The 26895-nt window shown below is 40.4% G+C and overlaps 1 pseudogene; it reads left to right on the forward strand.

Annotated features, from left to right (window-relative positions):
- Positions 1 to 26895, forward strand: part of LOC120792817 — a 124617-nt pseudogene that overhangs the window by 81859 nt on the left and 15863 nt on the right.

Below are 26895 nucleotides of genomic sequence, written 5' to 3' on the forward strand. Positions count from 1 at the left end.
TGATTTACAGTAACGTTATGCTAGTTTAGCATCAGCTAAACATTGTTAGTTAGCTCTGTGTTGCATGACTTTGACATTTGTTTGAATGTTAACCATAATACATTTTATAAGGTAAAATACAAGCCTTGTAGCGATGGTGATTGTACTTTTTTTTCAGTGTCTAACATCGTAAACAGGGAGGTTGTCGTCAGGTGTAGGTGTTTGAGGAAGATGAGGAAGCGAGAAGTGCACCAATCATCTCAGGTTATTTTATTAGATTAAGGAAAAAATGTTAAGATACATTTAACCCATTCCACTGTTTAGGTTTACATAGATACAGTCATTTGGTAGCTCTAATTACTTACTGAAACCATGAGTTGCTGTATAGATGTGTTTCATGTAACATTAATTACTTAACATAAAATACTTTGTATGTACTGTATGTGTAAACATATATAAAGACATATATATACATATATACATATATTTGCATATATATATATATATATATATATTGGTGACTGGTGCATTTCTCGCTTCCTCATCTTCCTCAAACACCTACACCTGACGACAACCTCCCTGTTTACGATGTTAGACACTGAAAAAAAAGTACAATCACCATCGCTACAAGGCTTGTATTTTACCTTATAAAATGTATTATGGTTAACATTCAAACAAATGTCAAAGTCATGCAACACAGAGCTAACTAACGATGTTTAGCTGATGCTAAACTAGCAAAACATCTCTCCCCTAATTGGCAGGGAAGGAGTAAAAACCAAGTAATACCTATCTACCCTGACTGGGCCATGAGACAAAAACCTCAAACACTTCCAGCACCTTAAACCAAACTTGGAAGTACAGTTGCAGTTGTTGAAAATAACTTTCATCATCAATATTCCCATATTTGTCACTAACTTTCACATCAGGCTGAATTGCTATAGCATGTAATGAGGAGTTAGCAAGTTTATGTATCATTGCTTTAGCACAACTCAGAAAACACATAAAGATCAAGAGAAACAACAGCATGGTCCCAATAACAGGCAGGATTAGCCGTAAAATGCCTTCTCCCCATTATCCAAAAATAGTTGTTAACCAGCTGTAATAACGGTCAGTAGGACTGGACCTGTCCTGCAAAACAGATTAGAAATGGTTTAGAGCAGAAACAACATTTGTTAAATTATCTGTGGCATCTGGAATCAAAGTCATACACGATCCACCAATCAAATTTAGCGATGCATATAAATCCCCTCTCCAGGCTAAAAAAAAGTCTAAAGCTTGCTGATGCTTCAACAAAGTCATTTTGCGAGATTTCAAAGTATCTCTGATAAGCATAAAACCCCTTTGTTGTTGCATTAGCAAAACCCCATGTAGTATAAGATAAACTATCTACATGTAGGGCTAGTGTGGTCACTCCTCTATTGGATTTAAATAATCACCGTCCTCTTCCTCCTTCACATCTTCAGTTAGCATTTACTCTGGTAATACAAGTCTCTTGATTTTGTCAAAAGATTCCATTAGTGGATTGTTTTCTTTCTGTGTTGGCTCCACTACATCAGTCATAATTACTTTCTGATTAACACTGGAGGTTGATGACCCTCCAACAGTTGTTAAGAGACATACCAAAACACCCAAGATCAGAGGCTCCATTTTGGCCACTTCCTTCTTACAAAATTGGTGCCTTTTTACAATGTGATGCATGGATCCACGTTGTCCTTTCCTTCACTTTAACTGCCATCGGTGTAGTGAGCAGGACCTGGTATGTACCTCTCCAGGTGCTGAGTACCAATGTCACCACCTCAATCTTTCACCAGAACCCAGTCTCCAGGCTAGAAAGGATGGTCTGTTTCTCCCTCTCAGATGCAATGGAAGGGCTGCTCTCACCTGTGGAGCGCTGGAACTCATAATAGGGATTAACTGGCTACAGTAAACCACTATATCCTCATCTACAAGAATCTGATCAGTAGGTGTTACCCTGTACAGGCTCTGACCCATTGGCATAACTCTGCTTGTCAAAACTTCACGTGGCAACAGACCTATAGTAGAATGACATCTTTCCCTCATATAAATCAACACAAAAGGGACACAGTAGAGCTAATCTAATTGTGTCTCTTCCATCATTTTTATGAGCTTATTTTCAACACGCAATTAGCTGTTTCAATAGCACCCCCACTCTGAGGATGGTAACCACAATGCTGCTTCAACTCAATGCCCAGTTTTTCTGCCAAAAATGAGATAGTATTATGGACAAAATGGGACCAATTATCTGATGATGTTTTTCTGGAATTCCCCATCTTGGAAGAATTTCCCGCAACAAATGTTTAGCAGTTCATTTACATCTGCCTGTCTACAAGGGAAGGCCTCTATCCACTTAGAGAACATATCTACAACAACTAAGCAATATTTATATCCTCTAGCTGGAGTTAGCTAAATAAAATCCATCATCAAATGCTGAAATGGACTGTTAGGAATAGGAAACGCTGATTGTGTTGTGTGACTTACCAATATTATGTTTAGCACACACCAGACATCTCTTACAAGTTTTCAGCCACTGTACCAAACCCAATGGAATCCCAGTTCGGAGCAATGAAATCAATCATACCTCCTTTAGAAACATAGTCTAATCCATGTGAGAGCTAAGCCAGGAAAGAGTTGCTTAGGTAACCAAGGCTTATACCTTGGGCCTCTCCTGAAACCTTCTGAATCACAATAACCATTTTTCTTCCATGCTGACATTCCTGCAGGACTTGCCATAGATTGATTGTCTTTAATAGACGTATGGATCAAAAGATGTTCGAACCACAGCAGAATCAAGATACATCTGAAGTGAATCTGACTCAGATGATATAGCAGCAGATTTGGCCACTGAATTGGTAAAAGAGTTTCCTTTTGACAGTGTCTGCAACCTTAACATGTGCTTGACACTTACAAACAGCCACCTAGGATGGAAGTAGGATGGCTTCAAGAAGGTTGTTGATGAGCTTATGATGTTGAATGGATGTTCCTTGTGACATAAGTAAGCCTCAATTTTTTCACAGTGTCCCAAAGTCATGTACAACTCCAAAAGCATACTTACTGTCAGTGTAGATATTGGCAGATTTTCCAGCTGCAAGAATACATGTCCTTGTTAGAATGAATAGTTTAGCCGCCTGAGCAGAAAGATGAGTTGGCAGTCTTGTATATTCCACCACATCATTATCAGTGACAATAGCGTAGCCAACAGCTCCAACTCCATGTACTCTTCAAGATGATCCATCCACATAATAGACCAGATCAGGGATAGGAAGAGGTGTGGTTGAAAGATCAGGCCAGGGAGTAACCACCTCGTTAATTACTGCCAGACAATCATAGGGCTCACCATCTTTCTCAGTGGGAAGAAGATTGGCTGGGTTCAACAAATTGCATCTCTCCAAAGTGATGTGGCATAAAAACTAAAAAACTCAACATTTGTTTTTTCATCACTGGTTTAGGCATTGACAACACTACTTTAATTTTTCCTTTGCTAATTTTCCATTGGTTTTGTGATATCTCATGTCCTAAATAGTGTACTTGTTGTTTAACCAGCTGGAGTTTTTTTAGTGATGCTTTGTGCCCCTGCGATGCCAAATATCTCAAAGGGCGTTTGTATCAATGACTCAGTTTTCTTCAGAGTGGAGCAAACCAACAAATCATCCACATACTGAATCAAAGTGCTGCCTTTGGGAACAACAAAACCTGTCAAATTTTCTTACAACACGGGCAAATAAACAGAGGGACTGCGAAAAACCCAGCGCGGGACGTGCCCAGCAGTACTCTTTACCTTTAAAAGGTAAACGTGAACCAGTATTGTGATGCTGGATCAACTGGAACACTAAAAAAAGCATTAGCCAAATCTATCACAGTGAACCATTTGCATAGCCAGGTACAGAGGATAAAATTGTGGCTGTGTTGGATACAACTGGTGCTCGAGCAAACACAGCTCATTTACAGCACGCAGGTCGCTAGGATTTACCTTTGGCCTTTTTTACTGGATAACGTGGGGTGTTACAGGGTGATGTTGGGGCTGGAACAATGATTCCATCCTTTAAAAGTTGTTCAGTGATGGGAGTCATGCCTTCTTGGGCCAATAATCGGATTTAGGAACGACAACAAATGGAGTGCCATCCTCGATCAGACCAACATCATACTTATGAGTTAACCACAGCTAGTTAGGAACTCCTTCATCCCAACCCATCCCAATTCTGGATGGGTTTTTTTTCGACTCAAGACTGTCCAAAATAAAATCATGGATGGAAGATGGATCAAGATCTGACAATTGGACCTTTCAGTGGGCACTCAATGTGCAGTGGAAGGATGGACAGTGGTTCTCCTCTTGCAGTTCACGTTTTGGCTTGTAACTATGCCAGTGGGCATAGTTATGGGCTTCAACAAAATCACACAGCTCTTAATACCAAACCATTCTCAGTACAAGCAATAGTCAAGCCCAAAGCACACAACAAATCTCTACCCACCAAATTCACTGGATAGTCTGGGACAATGAAAAATGAGCCATGTATATTTGGAACATCAAAGTCTTTAATTTCAACCAGACATGTCAGGCAAGTCTTTGTTTTTTGAGACATCTGAAAAGAATCTGTTGTTGACCTCAATGTCAACTCAGTGGCTCCTGTGTCAGCCAGTATCTCATAGGTGGCACCATGAAACTTTGATCTTAAATATTGGGAGATCTTCAGACTTATAGTGGAGAGAAAGATAGAACAGTTCAGTACCTTCAGAATCACTTGTTTGAATTTTTTTCACTCTCCTCCTGACAAGTGGTATCAGGAGTTGAGACCTGTGTAGATAGTCATGACATTTATGATGGTTGATTCCTTTCACCAAATGGTCTTTTCACAGACACGTTGCCAGATGGAGGGGGCAACATTCATCGTTCATCATTCCACACCTCTGGTATCATTGCTGTGCAGTTTCTAATAATTTTGCCCACTTGATGGCATCTCCAGCAAACATAAGTTTCCTCTTTGTTATCATAGGAGAGGCTCTTACCTCTCCCTCGTCCACGGCCTCTACCTCTGCCTCTTTCTCTGCCCCTGTCTCTGGCAGATGAAGCATAGTAGGCTAGTTGACTTAAATTGCACTCCTTTCTGCATAGTTAGTGGGTTCCATGGCATCTCTTGAGGTATTTGCGTAGATATCTTTATGGCCTGGTCCAACAATCCAGTATATGGTGGAGGTGTATGGCCATCTGGTGGCATTGCAGGAGCTCCTGTGCTGTCGTCCCCTGCAGTTCCACTTTCAACCTGTCGGTTGAGTGTATTCTCTGATGAGTGCTGTTGTAGATGTTGTTGCCCAATAGGGGGAGCTCCATCTACCTGCTATGGAGGGTGTGTTCTTAAAGGGCAGTCAATTTCATCAAATTTATGAACATGGACTAGAATTGTTTTAGGGCAGCTTAATATCATCTGACCTGTGTGACTGACCCTTCAAACAGTGGCATCCCAGACCCCAAGATGCTCTACAATATACTTGTAATCCTAGTCAGGAGGCCCTGTGGGATTAGGAGGATCTCTGAATTCATATAATAATGTCATAAAGGAGTTTTCAAAAGAACCATCTTGTGGCCATCTTGGTTCAAACTCTTCTACATGATCACAAAATGGTGTAGTGTATTAAGTTGACCCTGTGCCATCTAGAACAAGGGCTCTAGGAGTCATCTCCATCATCTTATCGTGTGCTTCATCCACACACAAAGAAACAAATAGTCTCACACTTTTACACACTTTCTCAGTCATCTCTCTATTATCTGCTTCTTTCTCCCAAAATTTCAAACTTTCATGTTGTTTTGTCCGATAGATATTAACTATCTTACAAGCACCTGCTTTAGCCTTTCTAATTTTACCCTCAAATCTCTTTGCTGTCTTTCTTCTCAAAGTTTTAAGAGTTTTAACTGGTCTTCAACACAGTTTTTTTTTTTTTCAAGAGAAATAACAGCTCAGCACAAACCTTCAAGGCAAACAGTTACACACTTTCTTATTAATCTATTCACCCTTTCTCATAGTTTCAACATACACACAAACCACCGAGAGAACAAAAAAAACACATCATCAATCTCTCAGCACACACACACACACACACACACACACACACACGTGGACCACAAACACAGACACTGACCAGGTCATAAATATCTATGGTATAGCTGAAGGCTGCTCCACATAAATCATAAAACATCTATCTGGGGCCCCCGTAGAGAGACTTGAAACTTCTATAGGAGTGATGAAAAACCAACTTTTCTTTCACAGTGACTGTTCTTGGCAATTTCCATACATACACAACTGTATGTATGTGTACATAGTTACTATATTTGTACTACCGCAGAACTACATAAAAGACAATTGCATACAAATGGGTAAAATACACTAACTAAATGTTCTTGGCCTAATGAGCGTTAACTCGGTGCAGGTATATTAACTTATCGTCATATCATATCAATCAACACATTACATTAAACAAATTCATACTTTTTGTGCATCTAAAGGCAGTGGTTCGAAGACGTATTAAAATCCTTTACTTATGTAAAAGTAGAAATACCATAGTCTAAATATATTCCGTTACAACTAAAAGTCCAGAATTCAAAATGTTACTCAAGTAAAAGTACAGAAGCATTATCAGCAAAATGTACTTAAAGTATTCAAAAAAAATTAGTCAGTATGCAGAATGGCACCTATAAACATGTTATATTATAGAATATTAGATTATTCTCTTTTTATCACCAACAAAAACTTGTAAGAGTATTTTAATGTTGTAGTCCATCAATGTGAAGGCAGTTTTAGATACTCTCTGTGCCACTGGGTAGATTAGTGGTGAAGTACTGCATCATATCATATAAGCGAATCATTTTATATGATAAAAGTAACTATAAGTCTCAAATAAATGTAGTGGAGTAAAAAGTACAATATTTGCCACTGAAATGTAGTGGAGTAGAAGTATGAAGAGGCATTAAATGGAAATACTCAGGTAAAGTACATCTATGTCAAAATTGCACGAAAGTACAGTACTTGAGTAAATGTACTTGTTACATTTCAGCACTGTCTAAAGGATAATTCATTAGTGGCTACAAAATTTAACAATAACACATTCATACTCTATGCAACAGGTATGTAGCCTTTCAAATCAAGTGGAACCTGAGACTTGCTCATCAAGCAGCATTTGTTTCACAGCTGGTTGACTGTCCCAGACAAAGTTAGAGGAGGAGTGCTGTCCCAGATATGATACTCGACTATGATACTTCAACTAATTCGAAGCTATGACTTGTGTTTTCAGAGCATCTTCTTTGATGAACTGCACAGTGGTTTTAAAAAGGGGTATAACCAGATTTGCCCCATGGTCAGCCAGCATCTTTTCAGTGGTGCGCCTTTTTTCTGCCATGCAGCCATCACCTGGCTCCAGTAAGTCAAGTATTTCCACACAGTTCAGTGAGCTCTTGATTTGACACTGAGCCAAAAAAGTCTCAGCACCACATGGGGCAATCCCAATTAACCCATTGAAGGTTTTAGTGTTTTTGTAGCTTGAGAAATCCTCTGACCGGGGAGTGAGGGATGATGGGCTTTGGCACCACACCTTTGTTCAGTCAAGGATCCCCTTCACCTCCGGAAAGTATTACACAAATTTAAGTGGCATGGTGGACATCACTTGTTGTCTGATCATCCAGATGGGAGAAGAGCCGAGGAGCAGGTAGAGGTAGTTTGCCCAAGTTATTACATAGCAGCAGACTGTGGACACACTGACCTGAAAGATGTCAACCGGCACCTTCTCTATCAGGCCTGAAACAACACGATAACAGTACAGGAAAAACTCAGTTAGTTGCAACATGCACACTGGACTGGGAGGAGTGGGTGCAAATATTGGTCCCTTTTTCTGCGCCTTTGACCACTACACCGGCATGGATGCAGATGGTTGAACTGCCTCCCAGAAGTCATGAAAAACCTCTTCTGAAGCAAATCTCATATAGAAGTGGATATCCTCATCACAGACACAAAACCTATGAAAATGCAAATTGCCCCCTTTCAGTCTTGTCCGCTCTGTTTCAAACTTCTGAACTTCCGCTTCCAGTTGCTGTATGCGTACCAATGCAGCATCCAGTGCGCCTGTATGAGATTTTGGGGTTAAAAAAAAGAAAGAAAAATTAAACCATCTGACTCAGATTTAGATAAATATTATTACCAGTAGCCTATTGAATCAGTAAATATCTGATATAAGCCCATGTGCCACATAAGTGCATACACTCACAAAAAATAGAAAATATTTATTTATATACATTCATGTTTCCCTCTGAATAAACTGTAATGACTTTGGTGATCCCTTAACTTTTCACTTTCCTCATCTTTTCATCTTTCATCTCCATACAGTCATCAGGTCAAATGTTTAATTTGTCCAATACTTTGGTTTATAAATACCTGCAAAATAATGACATTTCTACCACCCTCAACTTTACGGTGTTTAGCAAACATTAGCATGCTAACAGGTGCATATGGTAAACATTTTACCTGCTATAAATCTATGGGCTTGTTAGCATATTGACGTTAGCAATTAGCTCAACGCTAATATTAATATTATAAATGTGCACAAAATTTGATTTATATAAGAACAATAACCAAATATACCGTAGCTGCAAGTAGCGGTAAAAGGGCCGAGCAGTCCAGTAGCAAAATACCTTGAGTAGACGCAACAGCATAGTCATGATCAGGAGTGTTGCAGTAATGATTGTCTTTCTGAAGGTTTCTCATATCTCCACACAGGATCTCTGAAGCCCAGCCAGAGTGACCATTGGGTTCTTGGTCACCTCTCTTACAAAGGCATTTCTCAGCAGGCGGCCAGCTCTAGGAAAAGTCCTGGTTGTTCTAAACTTCTTCCATTGAAGAATTATTGAGGACACTGTCCTCTTGGGAACTTTTAGAATTTTTTTAGCCTTACCCAGATCTGTGCCTCGACACAATCCTGTCTCTGAGCTCTGCAGACAGTTCCTTCAACCTCATGGCTTGGTTTTTGCTCTGATATGTATTGCCAGCTGTGAGACCGTATTTACACAGGTGTGTGCCTTTCCAAATCACATCCAATCAATTAACTTTACCACAGGTAGACTCTAATCAAGCTGCAGAGACATCTCAAAGATGATCAAGAAGAATGGGAGGCACCTGAGCTAAATTTAAAGTTTCATAGCAAAGGGTCTGAATGCTTATGTCGATGTGATATTTCAATTTTTCCTTTTTAATAAATTTGCAAAAATTTCTAAAATTCTGTTTTAAGGTTTGTCATTATGGGGTACTAAGTTTAGATTGATGAGGCTGCAACATAACAAAATGTGAAAAAATTGAGGGAGTCTGAATTTTACATATACATGTTTACTCAAGCTGAATTCAGTTGCTTAACTGCCTTCGTTAAACCTGTGCGAAAAACCCTGAGTCCCTGTATTTGTTACCCTGCAGCACGTGTACTACACCAGCTCCCAGCAGCTTCACCTGGGAGTGTTGAGTTCGAAAATCGACGACGATGATAACAAGTGTTTCGTGGATGTGAACAACAGACCCAGGCTTCTGGAGTGCAGCTATGCAGCTACCAAGCACATGAAGCTCACTTGGACGTTCACTCAGGTAAACCAACAAAGGACAGATTTACAGATTTACATGTACTGTTGCAGTCAAAAGCTCAATGCACAAGAAAGGGATACCTAACTCCAGCTGTGTCCATGTTTACCCATTTCAGTTCCTCTGTTTAGATGCATGCAACCTTTGATTTAATTGGTTTGTTAATTGGTATTCTGTATGTAGCTGTAACCTCTTGGTGTTTCTTGTCTGCTGGACCAAGTCTCGTAGCTGGGAGTTCAGACCAATTAGCGAGCTTATGTTTATTCGCTCTCGCATATGGGTCTAGCCCCCCTCCGGTTCAGACAGCTTTCCATCCACCCTGAGGAAGATCTGGCCAATCACAACCATTTATCTAAAATTGGGCGGGTTTGATAAGATGACTGACAGAGAAGCGTTGCAGAAGCATTTGTGTTAACAATCAAGATGACTCTTGCTAATGTGTAGAGGTCAGTTTAATCAGCTATTACAACAGTATTAAACTGGACCGGACGAATATTTTCTCTAAAAGAAGAACAAACAACTTCACTTAAAGCTTTTAATGATATGAAAGATGTGTTTGCCATAGAACTGACAGGATTTGGTAAAGGTTTAATTTACATTTTCTGCTGTCACGTTAACTTTTATACGTCCCAGCTAGCAAAATATCAGTTATTTTGAAAGATTGTAATGTAATCTGTTTTTGTCTACTAGGGAAGAGGCTGCAAAAGGGCAGTCGGCCTTTAGAGAGAGCTTTGCAAGGTTGGGAGTTCTTCAGTCCTTTGTTAAAGAGGGTGAGTACAATATTACCTATAAAACAATAGCCTACCTTTACCAAGATCAGTGTTTCCTTAAACACAACGCCTTAGCCTGGTTATCACCTGGCTAGTTTAATTTCAAGCTTGGACCTCAGGAGATCAATATACACAATACACACAACAACTGTCTTGAGTAAATACACACTTAATAGATGTTGTCATTGTTATTTACAATATTCTCAAGAACAAGTAATATATAGCTTTAGTTTTTATTTTTTACCTAGTTTTGGGCTATTGTAACGGCTGCTTATTGAGGGACTGTTAAATTTACTTGTCATTTAGGTACACATGTGTTGGCATTGATTGCATAAGCCAATCTGGATTCCAGAGCCAGTGTGAAGAAGCAATTGCATTTGGAGAATGCAACCACTGGGACAATGACCGCAATAAGACCAACATCAGGCTTGGACTGGGTACAGTCTTTGCTCATATGTTGGACTGCCTGGATTGGATAGTGAGGGAGGTTAAAGGCCTTTCCATGTTTCAAATCTTCATTTTCTGCCGAACATAAAAGGCAGTTGGTAGAGTATTCTGTTATCTCAGAGCAGAACTAGCCGAAAATGCCTGGGTTGACTGAGACCATAAACACAAGACTGAAAATCTATTTATGGGCATGTTTCATAGCCAGACACTCCCTCAGAACAAAAGCAGAGTGCTGTTCCCTTCAGTAGAGAGGGTAGCTACAGAGTTGTTGTTGCAACAACAGCTCTTGAGATGGGCTTAAATTTACCAATGTATTACATGTGGTCATGTATAGGCTACCAGAGAATGTTGAAGCTATTATTCAGGTGGTTGGCAGGGTAAAAGTGTTGAACCATGACATCTATGCTGCACCTACTGCCATTTTGTATATTCTTGCGCATCTGAAGGTTGTGGATAGCCAAACCCCAAGTACAAAATCTTTCAAGAAGAGTTTTCTACTTCTGTTAAATGTAGAGAGGTACAACCTGAAGACAAAGTATTAATCAGGGAAAGTTTTGGTTCACGAAAACACACATCTGTACACCACCAAGACAGCTTGCACTGGGTTTGGCAACTTATTGATTCTGTTCTAGAACACAGCACAAAAACATTTGAGTTGGACTACATTATTCAGAACCGCCCTGTGTTAACATTACAACATGCAAAAGAAATTCTAAAACTAGTAAGTGAGGTATTTGATGACATTGACAGCAGTGAGTCTGCTTCCGTTCACAATAAGTTTTCTCTGCCGTATATGGATTACATGGCTTACTTTGATGAGGAGGATGAGTTCACCAGATATAAAAACCACCCAGCAGCTCAGAATTAGGTATGTCAATACTGAGGTTCTCTGATTAATTTAAATTAATGCACACACTTGGGAAATAGGGCCTGAGTCTATAAAAGAAAATGTGACACTGTTGTGCAGAAGTATGTTCTAAAACACTACAATCTCTCTGTGAGGAGGTGGGTGATTGGGACACAGTTTCAGCTGCGCCTAGTTCTATTTCGTTTTTTCCTAAATAAATGACTGATAATATGTGAGACTGTTTTATCACATGTATTGTATGAATTCATCTGAATAAAGCTGGCATAATTGATGCTTAAAGAGGTCATCTATGTATTTTAATCTAAAAAATGAACAATATGGTTATTACAGAATATGTTTTTAATAAGGAAACAGATCATGAATAAACTTTCACAGAGAACTGAGCCGAAAACATACACTAAACATTTTTTCCAATTAAACATAGAGGATTAAAACAAATAAACACGGGTGGAAGAAGTATTCAGATCCTTTGCTACTAAGGCACTATAAGAGCAATGTAAAAATACTCCATTACAAGTAAAAGTACTGAATTAAAAATCCTACTTAAGTACAGTATGATTATTACATGTTGTATTATTGTTATATTTTCAAATTCGTATGGCAAAAATGGCAACACTCATTCACAGATATATTGATGCTACACCATCACAGCTCTTCTGTACTTGCTGCAGTCTTTTTACATTTGTCTTATTACAACATTTTTTGTTGCTCTGAATGGTTGTAGGTCTATCCAAATGCGTCCAGTGGCATTTTGGTCTGAAACTGTTGATAAGTGTGCTTTTATTAATGAGTGGGTTTCGTGCCTCTTCCTCTCTTCTTTATTTCTGACTGTAAGAGACACCTCTTTTGGTTTAGTTAAAGCATGGATCATTCTTCCATTATTTTATGTGATACCAACGTTTATTTCAGTTGGATAATTTGCTTTCACACATTTACAGTTTCTTAGTTTTACTAACCTTGTATCTCATTTTTAATCTTCACACTTCTAATGTTGTCTGAAAATGTGCCAGATAAGTTGAGGGAGTTGGATAATTAGTATAAAGAAGACACAGATGTATTCATCCCCCTGGCATGTGTGTGTGTGCTGTTTTTGTCCCAGATATCAGATGTATAAGAATAAGAAGCTTATTTAAATATCATTCAAGCCCTTTCTCTACCTCAGAGAACAATACCTCACCATATTTCAGTTCTCTAGTTTCCTCAGTGTCTGTAGCTACTGGGCACACTGGCATGGGAATCTTCCTCTAATTAGCATCGACCAGAATCAGAAGTCTTACATCTAACTTATGTCAGAAGTCAAAGAGATGAAACCCATTAAGCACATTTCATAAAAAAAAACTCAAATTTCTTCGTAAAAAGTTTGGTAGAGAAGCCACATAAGGCCAGAGATTAAAGTACTGGCTTTTCTAACAAGGCAAATTAAATGTTAGCTGTATTAAGTAATCAATACGGGAGGCAAAGTAAAAAAAATATAGTACGTTTAAAATTTGATTACATTTCTCAGGTCAAACTTGTTCCTTATCGTTGAAAAATAATAAGGGGCAGAACTCTGGCTTGTGCTTTTCTATTGTTTTTTCTCTTCCTCTATCTATAACCACCATTGCAGATATACAATTACAAGGGATACACCAAATAAAGTTATTAACATCAGATAGAATATTGGGCAGATGTGATTAATCACAATTAAATACTGTTCCTCAATCCCTATCATTTTAAAATTGCCTTTAAACCATTATATTTCATAAATATGGAAGATTGTTCAACTAAGCAAGTCTTTTAGTTTTTATTCATTTTCAGTTATTTATTTAAAAACCCCCAAATCATAACAAGGGTTATCTCGGGGAACTTTTCATATAGAGCAGGTATAGACCATACTCTTTATAGTTCTATTAACAGAGACCCAACATTCCCCCATGAGCAAGCACTTGGCGGAGGAGGAAGGAGGGAGGAAAGAAAACATAGCACAGTACAGGTGCTATGCAACTAATAATCATAATAATAGGGTGAAAACTAATAATAATAAAACTAAATATAATAAAAATAATGATAATCATAATAATTGAAGCAGTGGGTTTTGAGCAGGATCATAGGGGCAGTATATGGTTTGCGGTCACAGATCCAGACTCTGCAGCACCAGGGGCAGAAATACCTGCAGAAAGTGACAGGAGGAGAGAGAAGTGCGACGAGAAAGCACAAAACTACGAGAGAGATAAGAAGTCAAGTTAGTAACGAGTATTGATTCGATATGAATGCATACAGATCAGGAGGAAGTGCATCATGGGAATACTATCGGCAGTCTAGGCCTATAGCAGCATAGCTAGGGGGTTGTTCAATCCAAGCCTGAGTATAAGCTTTATCAGATAGGAAGGTTTTAGGCCTACTCTTAAACATAGACAGGATGTCTGCCTCCCGAACCCAAACTGGAAGATGGTTCCACAGTAGAGAGCCTGATAACTGAGGGCTCTGGCTCCTATTCTACTTTTGGAGATTCTAGGAAACACAAGTAAGCCTGCGTTCTGGGAACCAATGTTCTACTGGGGTAATAGTATACTGTGAGATCTCTAAGATATGATGGTGCCTGAACATTAAGGGCTTTGCGGGTGAGGAGGATGATTTTAAATTCTATTCTGGATTTTACAGGGAGCCAATGCAGAGAAGCTTACACAGGAGAAATGTGATCTCTTTTCTTAGTTCCTTTCAGTACTCGCGCTGCAGCATTCTGGATCAGCTGGAGAGTGTTTAAATATTTGTTGGGAAATCCTGATAATAAGGAATTACAATAATCAAGCCTAGAAGTTACAAAAGCATGGACTAGTTTTTCTGAATCTTTTTGAGACAGGATGTGCCTTTATTTTGCAATGTTACGTAGGTGAAAAAAGGCAGTCCTTGAAGTTTGTTTTATGTGGGAGTTAAAGTACATATCCTGATCAAAGAGCACTCCGAGATTCCTACCAGTGGTGCTGGAGGCCAGGGTAATGCCATCTACAGTAACTATATCATTAGATAATGTGTTTCTGAGTTGTTGAAGTACAGTAACTTCAGTTTTTTCTGAGTTTAGCAGTAGAAAGTTGCTGGTCATCCAGGTCTTTATGTCCTTAAGGCATGCCTGAAGTTCAGCTAACCGATTAGTTTCATCTGGCTTCATTGACAAGTACAGTTGGGTATCATCAGCATAACAATGGAAGTTCATGGAGTGTTTCCTAATAATACTGCCTAAAGGAAGTATATATAAGGTGAATAGAACTGGTCCAAGCACAGAACCTTGTGGAACTCCATGACTAATTTTTGACTATATGGAAGATTTATCATTAATGTGCACAAACTGAAATCGATCTGATAAATAGGACTTAAACAAGCATAGAGTTGTTCCTTTAATGCCAATAAAATGTTCGTCTCTGTAATAGGATATGATGATCAGTGGTATCAAATGCACCACTAAGATCTAACAATTCAAGTACATAGACAAGTCCTCCTCATTTTTAACTGTCAACAGTGCTTTCTCTGTGCTATGATGCACTCTAAATCCTGACTAAAAATCCTCAAATAAACTTATTATGTAAAAAAGTCATACAACTGGTTTTCGACAGCTTTCTCAAGGATCTTAGATAGGAAGAAGAGGTTAGATATGGGTATATAGTTGGCTAAAACATCTGGATTAAGAGTTCGCTTTTTAAAGAGAGGTTTAATTACAGCCGTTTTAAAGGACTGCGGTAAATAGCCTGTTAATAAAGACATATTGACTATATACAGTAAAGAGGTGCCTACTAAGGGTAAAACTTCCTTAAGCAGCCTAGTTTGGATGGGGACTAAGAGACAGGTCGATGCTTTAGATGAAGCTATTGTTGAAGTTAGTTGGCGAAGGTCGATGGGAGAAAAACTGTCTAAGTATATATCAGGTTTTATAGCTGTTTCTAAGGTTCCTGTGTTTGAAGTTAAATCAATGCGAGTGTAGGGCAGGAGGTGGTGAATTTTGTCTCTAATAGTTAGAGTTTTGTCATAAAAGACACTCATGAAATCGTCACCACTGAGAGCTATAGGAATACATGGATCAATGGAGCTATGACTCTCTCAGCCTGGCTACAGTGCTTAAAAGAAACCTAGGGTTGTTTTTATTTTCCTCTGTTAAAGATAAGTATTAGGCTGCTCTGGCATTACAGAGGGCCTTCCTCTAGGTTTTAAGACTATCATTGCAGGCTAAGCGGGATTCTTCCAGTTTGGTAGGATGCCCTATCCTTTCAAGTTTTTGTGTAGTTTGCTTAAATATGCGGGTTTGGGAGTTAAACCATGGAGCTAACCTCATTGGTTTTATTATCTTCATTTTTAGAGGGGCAATAGAGTCAAGTGTCATTCACCTTGAGCCTGCAGCACTATCAACAACATGATCAATTTGGGAGGAAATAAAGTTAGCATACAAGTTCTCTCTCATATTGTGATATAGCAGTGAATAAAATGCTGATGGAATCACTTCCTTAAATTTAGCTACAGCACTATCAGATAGACATCTAGCAAATACATTTTTGCCTAATGGTGTCTAAGGGGTGGCTGTGGCTCAGGAGGTAGTAAGGTGTATGGTCATATATGTAGAATATAAACCATGTGTGAAAATAGAGATATGGCTCAGAGGCCATAGGTCAAAGGTCCTCAGAAGGGGTCTTGCAGTCCCCAAAGGCAGGTAATGCTTTGTAACTAAAACCATATGTGCCTGACAGTTTTTAGGAAAACAACTGTCCTATTTAAGAGTCAGTGACCAAGGCTGAATTTCAGAGTGGTTCATTGGCTTCACACCCTCTCACAAGCAGATCTACAGATGCTTGACTTGACGCTGTTCTTCTTCATAATAAATCTTTATATGTAATCAAGACAGTGTCAGCGGAGTCTCCTTCATCCTCTTCACATCATCAACACCATCAAATAAACCACAAGAATTTTGGCGTCACGAACTTGGTCGTGTTGTGCCCTGCCGCATCTTCAGCATCATCAGCCCGGCGACTCCCGCTCCACGCCGGCAGTTCAGGTGAGCATTCCTCACATTTTTGGGGCGCTGGTTTGTTCGTTGGGGCTGTTGTATTTGCTGGTTGGACACACCGCAAAGAATCGTTTGTGTGTGCGTGTCATGATGTGTTGATGTTTGGTTCGGTGCTCCGTTCTAAATTTGGTTTGTTGCGTTGCTAGGGCGACGCAACAGGGGGGAGTAGTGTAGTAAAGACGTAAAGGAAATAAGCAGTTAAAGAAGGAAAGATGTAAAGAAAATAAGAAGTTAAAGAAGGAAAGATGTAAAGAAAATAATAAGTTAAAGTAGGAAATGGTAGAATAGCCTAATTAGTAGCGGTAAAGTGTGCTAAATAAACGCCATGCGAGATTAATGAAGACAGGGCCCTTATCTTCCTTAACGGTAAGACATGCGTCTTAGCTGCTGCGTGAAAGTTGGCTTTTAAAGAATAGTGGAATTTGACTGGAAATTAGAATCGTAACTCCGGGCCCGGAGGAATTAGGGGAAATTAAATAAAGTAAAAGGAAATGTAAAGGAAAAAAGGAAATGTAAAGGAAAAAAGAAGAATAAAGAGGTCAAGCCGCAGATTTGGATGAAGCCCTTAGGAAGGCGGTGTTAGACGGGCCATAAAACCTGGGATGTTACGAGGAGATGTTTCAGGTCAGTTCTAAGAACTGGAGGTGCAGATGGAGAAAATTCAATTGTAAGCTCCCACTCGAACATTTGTTGACGAACGATGTCTGAAGCAGCCTCTCATTGAAATGTCTGCATCTCATTAAGGTAGCATAAATTTAGGAAAAAAGAGAAAAGTGAGCGGCAAAAATGCGCATTTAGTAGGGAAAAGTATGAATGAGTTAACGTTGAGAAATTTGGGATGATGTTCGAGTTTGTTGTGAGCTTCTGTTTGGTGTATTCTGCTCTGTGTCTTTGTTTGTTCAACGAGTGGTCTTTCCGTGTGTGTGTCTGCTCCATGGTGTGTCAGCGGTGCTTCAGCTGGGTGTGACTGGATGTGGAAGGTTCATGTGTGAAAGCCACACATAGGTTGTGGTTGAAAATAAGTGGTCTATTGATTCATAAGGACAGATATGCTTGCTTTTAATGTTAAATATATATGAGCCTCTTTTAGGGGGACGTTTTGAAAAAAAAAAAATCATGAGCCTTTTTGAAAGGACGTTTGAAAGTAATGATCTATGAGTCTTTAAGGGGACTAAAATTGTTAAAATACATATATGAGCCCTTGAGGGACATTTGATAATATATATGAGCTTCCATTGAGAAGACGTATTGAATCTGCTAAAATATGAGCCCCGAGAAGAACATTTTTATTGTAGAAAAAGTAGGGAGAACAACGAGGATGTTTTGTGTGCGCAGGAATGAGCAAGAAACAAGATAGGAAGGGAAAGATAACCAATATTAAAACACGCATTTGGTTTTGATGAGGGACCGATTGAGTGGTTGATGAGCGTAGTTTTTTTCTGTTTTTACTTTTTGCCTCTCTGTGTGTGTGAGAGAGAGAGTGAGAGAGTGCTGCACCCTCCCGTCCCTCTTGGTCAGAACCTGAGAAAGAAAAAAAAAAAGGGAAAACTGATGAGCAGGGGCTTAGAGTAAATGGATAGTCTTTAAGGACATGTGAGTCTATCTAAAGTAGAATAACTGGGAGATTTAAGATATTATTAGAACGAAATAAATTAAAATAAGAACTCTTGATGCTCTGAAGTTGGCAAATTTATTTCACTTTTTGTTACTGATTGTGGCAATACAGTGGTTTGTAATTACTTTAAATGGGAAATTGAAGAGAGGAATAATCTAAATAAATTTTTGAGGAAAAAGAAAAAAAAGAAAAAAGAAAAAAAAGGGTTGATTTGATTTATAATAAGGGAGTATAAGGTAATTATTACAATGCCGAAGAAGGACGCTAATACTTTGAAAACAATCACTCCGGTTGATGTTGTGCAGAAGAGTAATCCCCTAATTAAAGGTGTAGAAAAAATGTCAGAAAAGTGGCATAAGCGTTGGCCTGAAATTGACCAACCTTGGCCAGTGGAAGGGACACTCAACCCAGATGTAATTAAAACAATGCAGGTGCTTATATCTACATATAAGGCGGATCAGAAGAAAGGTAAAAAGGGACAGAAACGCAAAGAAAAAAGACAAACAGAGCTTGGCATTCTCCAGTTGTTTGAAAAGGAGGGACAGAGATTATTGGAAGCGGCAAAAGATAAGAGGGAGAAAGGCACAGAAGAAATAGAGAAGAATGCAAAAGAAATAGAAAAATTAGTGGCAGACACTAATACACCATTCTCACATACGGCCCCAATAAAGAAACCCCCACCTTATGAGAAGGAGGTGAAGTTTGAGGAGATTTATCCCCAACTTCCAGTGATTAGTCAGGAGGGTAACTATCACATTACAGATGACAATGAGCGAATAACAGAAACAGGAAGAGCGGAAACAACCATAAAGATGTATCCAAACACCAAAAGTAAAAAGAAAACGGCACGTTTAGAAACTAAGGGGGGACTAAGGATCATGAAAATGAAAAGTGGAGAGGATGATCAGAGTGATTCAGATGAAAATATGGGTGGATATGACCCAGCAGTCAGACGGATGTTGGCTAAAGCGGAGAGAAAAGGAGTCAGAACGTGGAGGAAAAAGGATCAAGGAGATGACAGCTCCAATGAAAGCGAGAACGGAAACAGCGATGGAGACTCGCAGAGCAAGGGTTCATCGTTTTTAAGAGGGTTTCTCCCAAGGGCATCCAGTACCAGATATGGTGAAGACAGATGGCAGACTTTAAGAGAGGTGGAGGAATGTATTGATCAATGTCTTATTGACATAAATAATTCTACCAGTCTAGAAAGTCGGGAAGCACTGGAGAATCACTTACAGGAATTGCAGATAGCTAAGAAAGAAATACGGAAGAAAGACTCTAAAAGGTCAGACACTATGAAATACTCATTACGCCCAAGAAGGGGAAAGTCACCAGATAAGATGTGTCCAGTGGTTATTCGAGGACAGAATCTGGAGTATAAACCCTGGCAGAATACAGATATGTCAGACATACTTGAGAAGTTACCTACTCTTCAAGATGGAGCGCATCCTTGGATTTCAAAGTTGGAAGAGATAATGGTGGGAACACAGTCAGCCATAGGAGATATTAAGAGACTTTTGGCTAACCTCCTTGGAGTCCCAGCTATGAAAGAGATTTTGCAGAAAGCGGGATTAAATCGATATGTGGAAACTTCTGTGAACGATCCAGAGTTGTTTGCTGCAAATAGAGGTCGTGTTTGGAGAGCTCTGAGAGATACATTTCCAACAAATGTACATCCTGATAATATCCTTATTGAACCACTTGGACAGGAAGAGAACCCAAGGGCTTATGTGTCAAGGGCCCATCAAGTGTGGAGAAATGTCACAGGAAATGATCCGGATTTGAATCAGATGGAGCAATCAATTTTGCGAGTGAAAATACAGAAGGGGTTGCCCCTACCAGTGAGGAGCAAGCTGGTAGAGGTGGTTGGTCTTGGAAGTATGGCAAAGGGTGTCTATACGGACCATATAGCACATCAAGTGGAGCTATATCGGAAGAAGGAGCATGACCAGAAAGAACAGGACCAGGAGACTCTCAGAAAACTTACTCAAATACAGTTGGTGGACAATAAGAAGAAAGAAAAGAAGCAGGCTTTGGTTATTCAGAGTCAACCTCCACCAAATCAAACATCACCACAACTGCCACCGGACCAGATCCAGTTTCGACCGGCCCAGCCGTCATCTGTTGCTCCCATTGCTTCCTGCCCACAACCTGTACTTGGTCAACCACAGATATGGAGAGGAGGAGGTCGAGGAAACTTAGGAAGAGGAAGAGGAGGAAACTTTAATTTTCAACAGCCTTCAGAAGTATGTTATAATTGTGGACAGTTTGGACATTTCGCTCGTGAATGTTTTAGAGGGAATTCCAGAGGATATTTTAGAGGAAACTTCAGAGGAGGATTTAGGGGCCAATCAAGGCCATTCCGGGGACCGGTGAACCCGTATAGGGGCCCGGAGCCTGGATTTTAGGGGTGCCCAGAGGACCCGAGAGGGGGGTGTCAGCTGGTAGTGTCAGGGCCGGAGTAAGATCCAATAATAGTGGTGAAAGTAAATGACCGACCATTGGAAGTGATGGCGGATTGCGGAGCTGCTTTCACCTGTGTTCGACCTGAAGACGCTATACATCTCCCCATGTCGGGTCAATTGATTCGGACAATCGGGTTTGAGGGAGTGAAACAGCTGATTCCTCTCACGGAACCTATTGAGCTCTGTTATAAAGACCAAAAGACTATAATACCAATATTGGTGTCAGAACACACACCCATTGCACTTTTGGGAAGAGATGCTTTGTGCAGATTGAACTCTACAATAAGGTGCACACCGGACGGCTGTCTGGTGGAAGTGTCAACAGATGTTTGTCGCCAATTATCGATGATAACGGAGACTGAAGCTTCGTCGGTGTTCTGGATTGGACATCTTAGCCAGAGTCTTCTGGAACCCGTTAAACTTTGGGAGAAGTTTATTGTAGCAAACATGCCTGATGCAAAGCTTCCGGAATATCCATTTCATTGTACACTCAAGTATTACAAGGATGTTGTCAAATCAAATCCAGAGGAGTGGCTGAATTGTCAACCAAAGCAAGTCCAGCTCAGTTCGTGCTGCATAATTTTGGGACCACATGGAGCAGCTATGAAGATAGACAGCAATGAATATTTGGATAAAGAGCATGACATTGAGAAGAGTGTGCCACATGTGACTTTGATGATTTCTGAAGAATATAAACAGAAACACATAGGAGAAATGATGGCAGAAGCAGAGGAAGCGGTTTTTACTCCGGTAATAGGGAACTTTGCCCTCTGGAAGAGTGAAGATCAGCGGTTTATTAAGATTATGATCTCTGCTCAAGGACAGGGACAACCACAGACAGTGCAGATGACACATGGGTCAATTTTCAGTGTCAAGATGGTATCAGACTCTATGAGAGAGGAGATGGTGCGACAAGTTCCAGAGTATTTGTGGTCTCAACATAGTACTGACATAGGACTTTTAAAGTCAGCCCAACCGGTGAGAGTAGAGCTCAGACCAGGAACCAAACCACCTTGGAAGAACCAGTATCCATTAAGAGAAGAGGCAGTCCGAGGGATTGAACCACAAATTGAAGGACTCTTGAAAGCAGGTGTTTTGAAGACAACCCGAAATCCTCGGAGCAATACGCCTCTATTGCCTGTGAAGAAACCAGATGATTCTTATCGTTTGGTACATGATTTAAGAGCAGTGAATGAAGTGGTGGCTGATTTTCCAGCAGACGTGCCAGATCCTCATACTTTGTTGGCCCAAATTCCGCCAGAGGCTATATATTTCACAATGTTAGATCTGTGTGGGGCATTTTTTAGTGTTCCACTTGGTATAGAAAGTCAAGGTTTATTTGGATTTACATACAAGGGACAGTTCTATGAGTACAAGAGATTGCCACAAGGGTTTAAACATAGTCCTCACATTTTTAATAAAGTATTGACAGATGATCTGGAAGGAATAGATCAGATACTGACAAGCACTGTTGTTCAGTATGTGGATGATATAATCATCTGTTCACCGGATAAGGAAACATGTCACAAGGATTCAATTAAAGTGTTACAGATACTGGCGGAAAAAGGGCATAAGGCTTCTCTGAAAAAGTTGCAGTATTGTCAGGAGAAGGTAGTTTATTTGGGTCAAACAATAACGCAAGGACACAGAGGTATTTCTGACAGTCATTTGGAAGCCATTCGAAAGGCTCCAAAGCCCAGAACAGTTAGAGAAATGATGACATTTCTTGGTATTGCTGGTTATTCTTCAGCATGGGTAGAGGATTATGCTAGCCTAACAGGGCCTTTGAGAGCTATGATTAAAGACACCGGAAATTCCCAACTTCATTGTAATCTTTCCTGGACACAGGATGGCCTTTTGGCATTTGAGACTATTAAGCAGAGGTTACAGGAGGCTCCAGCGCTGGCGCTTCCAGACTACTCTAAGAAATTTTTGTTGTATGTGTCTACTTCCACTGGGGGTAAATATGCATGTGCAGTATGGGGACGAGTCCTCAACCCATTTCATATTATTCCACTGCCTATTCAGAAGTAGAGTTGGGGTTGCCATTGTGTTACAGAGCAATGGTGGGAGTTTTTTTAATGTATGACAAAGCATCATCTGTTACTATGGGTTATCCGGTGACAATTCTTACTCATCATAGTCTCAGGAATCTTTTGAACTATGGCAAATACACATTGACTATGTCTAGACTCAGGGATTATCATAGGCTCTTAGAGCAGGAAGATGTCACCCTAGTGAGGTGTGCCACAGTAAATCCAGCTGAGAATTTGCCAACTCCAGAGGATGGTGAACCACATGATTGTGTTCAAGAAGCAGAGAAATACTCAAGACTCAGGTCAGATTTGCAAGCTCTCCCATTGCGTGAGCCAGACTTGGAGTTTTGGACTGATGGATCTTGTTATCGTGTAGGAGATAAATTGAGTGCTGGCTATGCAGTCGTAAGAGCTCAGGGAACCGGATTTGTTGTTGAAAAAGCCGAAGTAATACCACAGCCTGCGTCTGCGCAACTTGCTGAACTTGTGGGGCTGACTGAAAGCGTGTCTGTTGGCAGAAGGTAAACGGGTGACGATATATACAGACTCTGCATATGCACATAATGTTCGGATCGGTATGGAAGAACCGGGGCTTTAAAAAGACGGACGGTTCCCCAATACAACATCATGCTCAGATAATGAAACTTTTACATGCTATGACGAAGCCTAGAGAAATTGCAATAGCTAAGTGCCCAGCACATAGAGCGGATTTGTCAAGAGTCACCCAGGGTAATAAAGCAGCTGATGAAGCTGCAAAGGCAGTCACAGGAGCGGACAAATTGGGCAAAGTTCTTCTGGTTACTCATGAAGTGGACTTCGAAGATAGAATCACACTTAGAGATGTGATCTTAATGCAAGAAGCAGCTTCTGCAATGGATAAACAGTTGTGGCTGGACCGAGGTGCCATCCAAGATTCCACTGGACTGTGGCGAAATCATGAGGGGCTGATGGTTGCACCTCCAGATCTGCTAGGTCTGTTGATTCAGGAATCACATGGATTAGCTCATGTTGCAAGGGGGGAAGTTAGGAGAAAAATTACAAAAGAGTATGGGTTTTGGGCTCCATACCTACTTGAGCAGATTGATTATGTCATAGGCAAGTGTGTCATCTGCCTGAAGAACAATGTTCGAAGGGGTGTGACGGTTCCTCCTGGTCACATTCCAACTCCGAGAGGTCCCATGCGTGAATTAGTTGTGGACTTTGTTGACATGATAAAACCAGTGGGAGGTAAGAGATATATGCTAGTCGTTGTGGACAGATTCTCACGGTGGCCTGAGGCTTGTCCAACCAAACGGAAGGATGCTCAGTCGGTTGCCAAGTTTTTGTGCAGAGAGGTCATAAGTAGATGGGGACTTCCAGATCGGATATCTTCAGACAATGGGAAAGAGTTTGTGGATAGAACAGTGAGATTAATTTTACAAAAATTGGGAATTAAACAGCGTCTAGGAGCAGTTTATCACCCGCAAAGCCAAGGAATTTGCGAGAAAATGAATGGCGTTTTGAAAAACCGAATTGTTAAAATTTGCCAGCACACGGGTCTAAATTGGGTAGCGGCACTTCCGCTGGCGCTAACGGTGTGTCGCTCGAGTGAGCTGCGTGATTTGCGTATGACACCCATGAGTTGGTCATGGGCAGGCGGATGCCGACGCCTTGTTTGCGAACAAGCGGAAAGGGTCCGAGTCTGGCCCTTTTGGAAGATGAAATGTGAGCATATGTAACATATATGGCTACTCTGCATAAAAGAATATCCGCGTATGTCTCTGACAGGCAAAGAAAGGAAGAAGTGCAAGAGAGGCTTGATGAGCAAAAGAGGAACACAGTGCAACCTGGAGATAAGGTGTTCGTGAAGGTGTTTAGAAGGAAGTGGTTTAACAAACGGCGTGAAGGACCATTTGAAGTGGTTTGCAGTACTGGAACTGCAGTCCAGGTTAAAGGATCTCCAACGTGGTATCATTTATCGCATTGTGTCAAAGCGCCAAGTGAAGAGGTGTCGCCCTCACATAGCAGAAATATTCATGGCAAAGTTCTTGATTTGTTGGGAGCATCACCTCTAGGGAAGTATGTGTTAATTAATGATCAGAGGAGAATAAAGATTGAAGGTGACTGTAGCCTTTATGTACGAGGGCTTCAGCAAGAGGATCAAGGTGACTATAGGTGTTCTTATTATGATCCACAAGTTCAGAGTGAGGGGTCAGAGACAGGGTTTAGAACTAAGATAGTGACTTTAGTAGTAATAAATGCAAGTAAGATCACACAACTTCAAGTTGTTAAAGAAGTAGGAGAATTAACAACTATAATGTCAACTCTCCGGCCGGAAACTGGGAAAAAGGAACAGAAACCTATTCTTCCAGTTCTGCAGCTTACAAATGTATCGCACTTAACAACAGTTGCACTTCGGACGACTTCACCGACACCAACTGCTTCGAACTCTGTGACTAGGGTAAATTTAGGCAGTGCGGCTCATCTTCCATGTCAGTGTTGTAAATGGAACGTTGGTGGCAATAATCCTCCTAAGTGGGAAAATAATCGCGGTGAAGACGTAGTGTTAATAGGACCTGATGTCGACATTGTGCCTCCTGATCGAAGGAAGTATGTATTGTACAATGACATGAAGAGGATGAAGATAGAGGGTGATTGCTCGCTTGTTTTGAGAAATGTTACTTGGGAAGATCAAGGGGAATATACATGCACCTATTATGAACCACACTTAAAATTTGTATCATTTCGAAACTATGGGATAGAGGTATATGTAACTCGCAAAGTGACACTTACTTACAACTTACTACAGCAACTACAAAGGGGATATATAGCGACCAGGTGATGTATACTACTGTAGCTCCAGAAGTGACTAAGAGTGTCAAGATGACAACTCCGGTCGATACTTTAGTCACGACTCAGAAGGGGATAAATAGTACAACAATGGTGGTGACGACTCAAACGTCCATTACTTTGGGAAATTCAACTAGTAAGGTTGTGACAGGGGCTGTCACAAATAAAACATTGACTGAACTCGAAAACAGGACAAAGACGCCTGTTATGGTACCTTTGCCACCTAAGGAATTTGTTAATGGGACTCAAAAGCCAATGTTGCAAACAGAGGTTAGCTTGAACAGTAGTAGTAAGAGAGCTGGAATTCGGGAATCAATAGTGGACAACACTAATGTCAACTCATCTGAAACAATTCAGAGGACTCTGTCAGATATGACCAATGACCTCGATGACCTTGACTGGACACCAGACGACATGATTGAATCCTATCGAGCATTACAAAAGAGAGAAACTACGTGGAAGGCATATGGATTTGACTCCTCAGTGCTACAAATTTCAGACCCATGGGCAGGTAGAAATTTGTGGTTTCAACAATTGACTCATTCTGTAAGATCGATTAAGGACATGAATTGCCCATGTGTGGTAAGAATTCCACCACCAGGCACATGGCCTGCAATTATGGAAACAGTACCAGAACCGCTGCTTCCTAAGTGTCAATCTTATGCACTATCATGGCTGTTGTATCAGCAGAAGTCAAGAGAAGATAAGGTTATGGCTTTATCAGTACATCTGTTTAGACCCAGATTTGATTGCTCTTGGTTGAAAAACTTGCCATATTTAGATTTACTCGACAAACACGAGGATGTGACAACAGCAGTTCCTGATGGACAGGACGTGACACCTGTAAAGGCTGAAGACTGTTTTTGTTCGAATGAAACACATAATGGCCCGGGTATGTTTATGGGAATAGCAGACTGTGATAAATATATGATGCAATTTAATGGGCGTGAACACAAGACTGTTGATGGGTTATATACAGTGACCTTTCATACACCGCACTGCAAACAGAGTAAAACTGAGGTAAGGGTGAAGAACCAAACTTTGCCTGCGAATGTGACTATAGGGAATTTTAGAGATGTTTGGTGGATTTGTGGTGATAAAGCTTACTTATTTCTGCCATATGGATGGACCGGATGCTGTTACATGGCAAGATTGAAGCTTCCATATGAAGTTTTGGCGGTCCAGAAGGGACAAGCACCTGATGAGGTCAAATCTACTGCTGTTCCTGGCAGTAGGAAGA

This window comes from Xiphias gladius, chromosome 8 (genome assembly GCF_016859285.1).
Source record: "Xiphias gladius isolate SHS-SW01 ecotype Sanya breed wild chromosome 8, ASM1685928v1, whole genome shotgun sequence".
NCBI classification, from domain to species: domain Eukaryota; kingdom Metazoa; phylum Chordata; class Actinopteri; order Istiophoriformes; family Xiphiidae; genus Xiphias; species Xiphias gladius.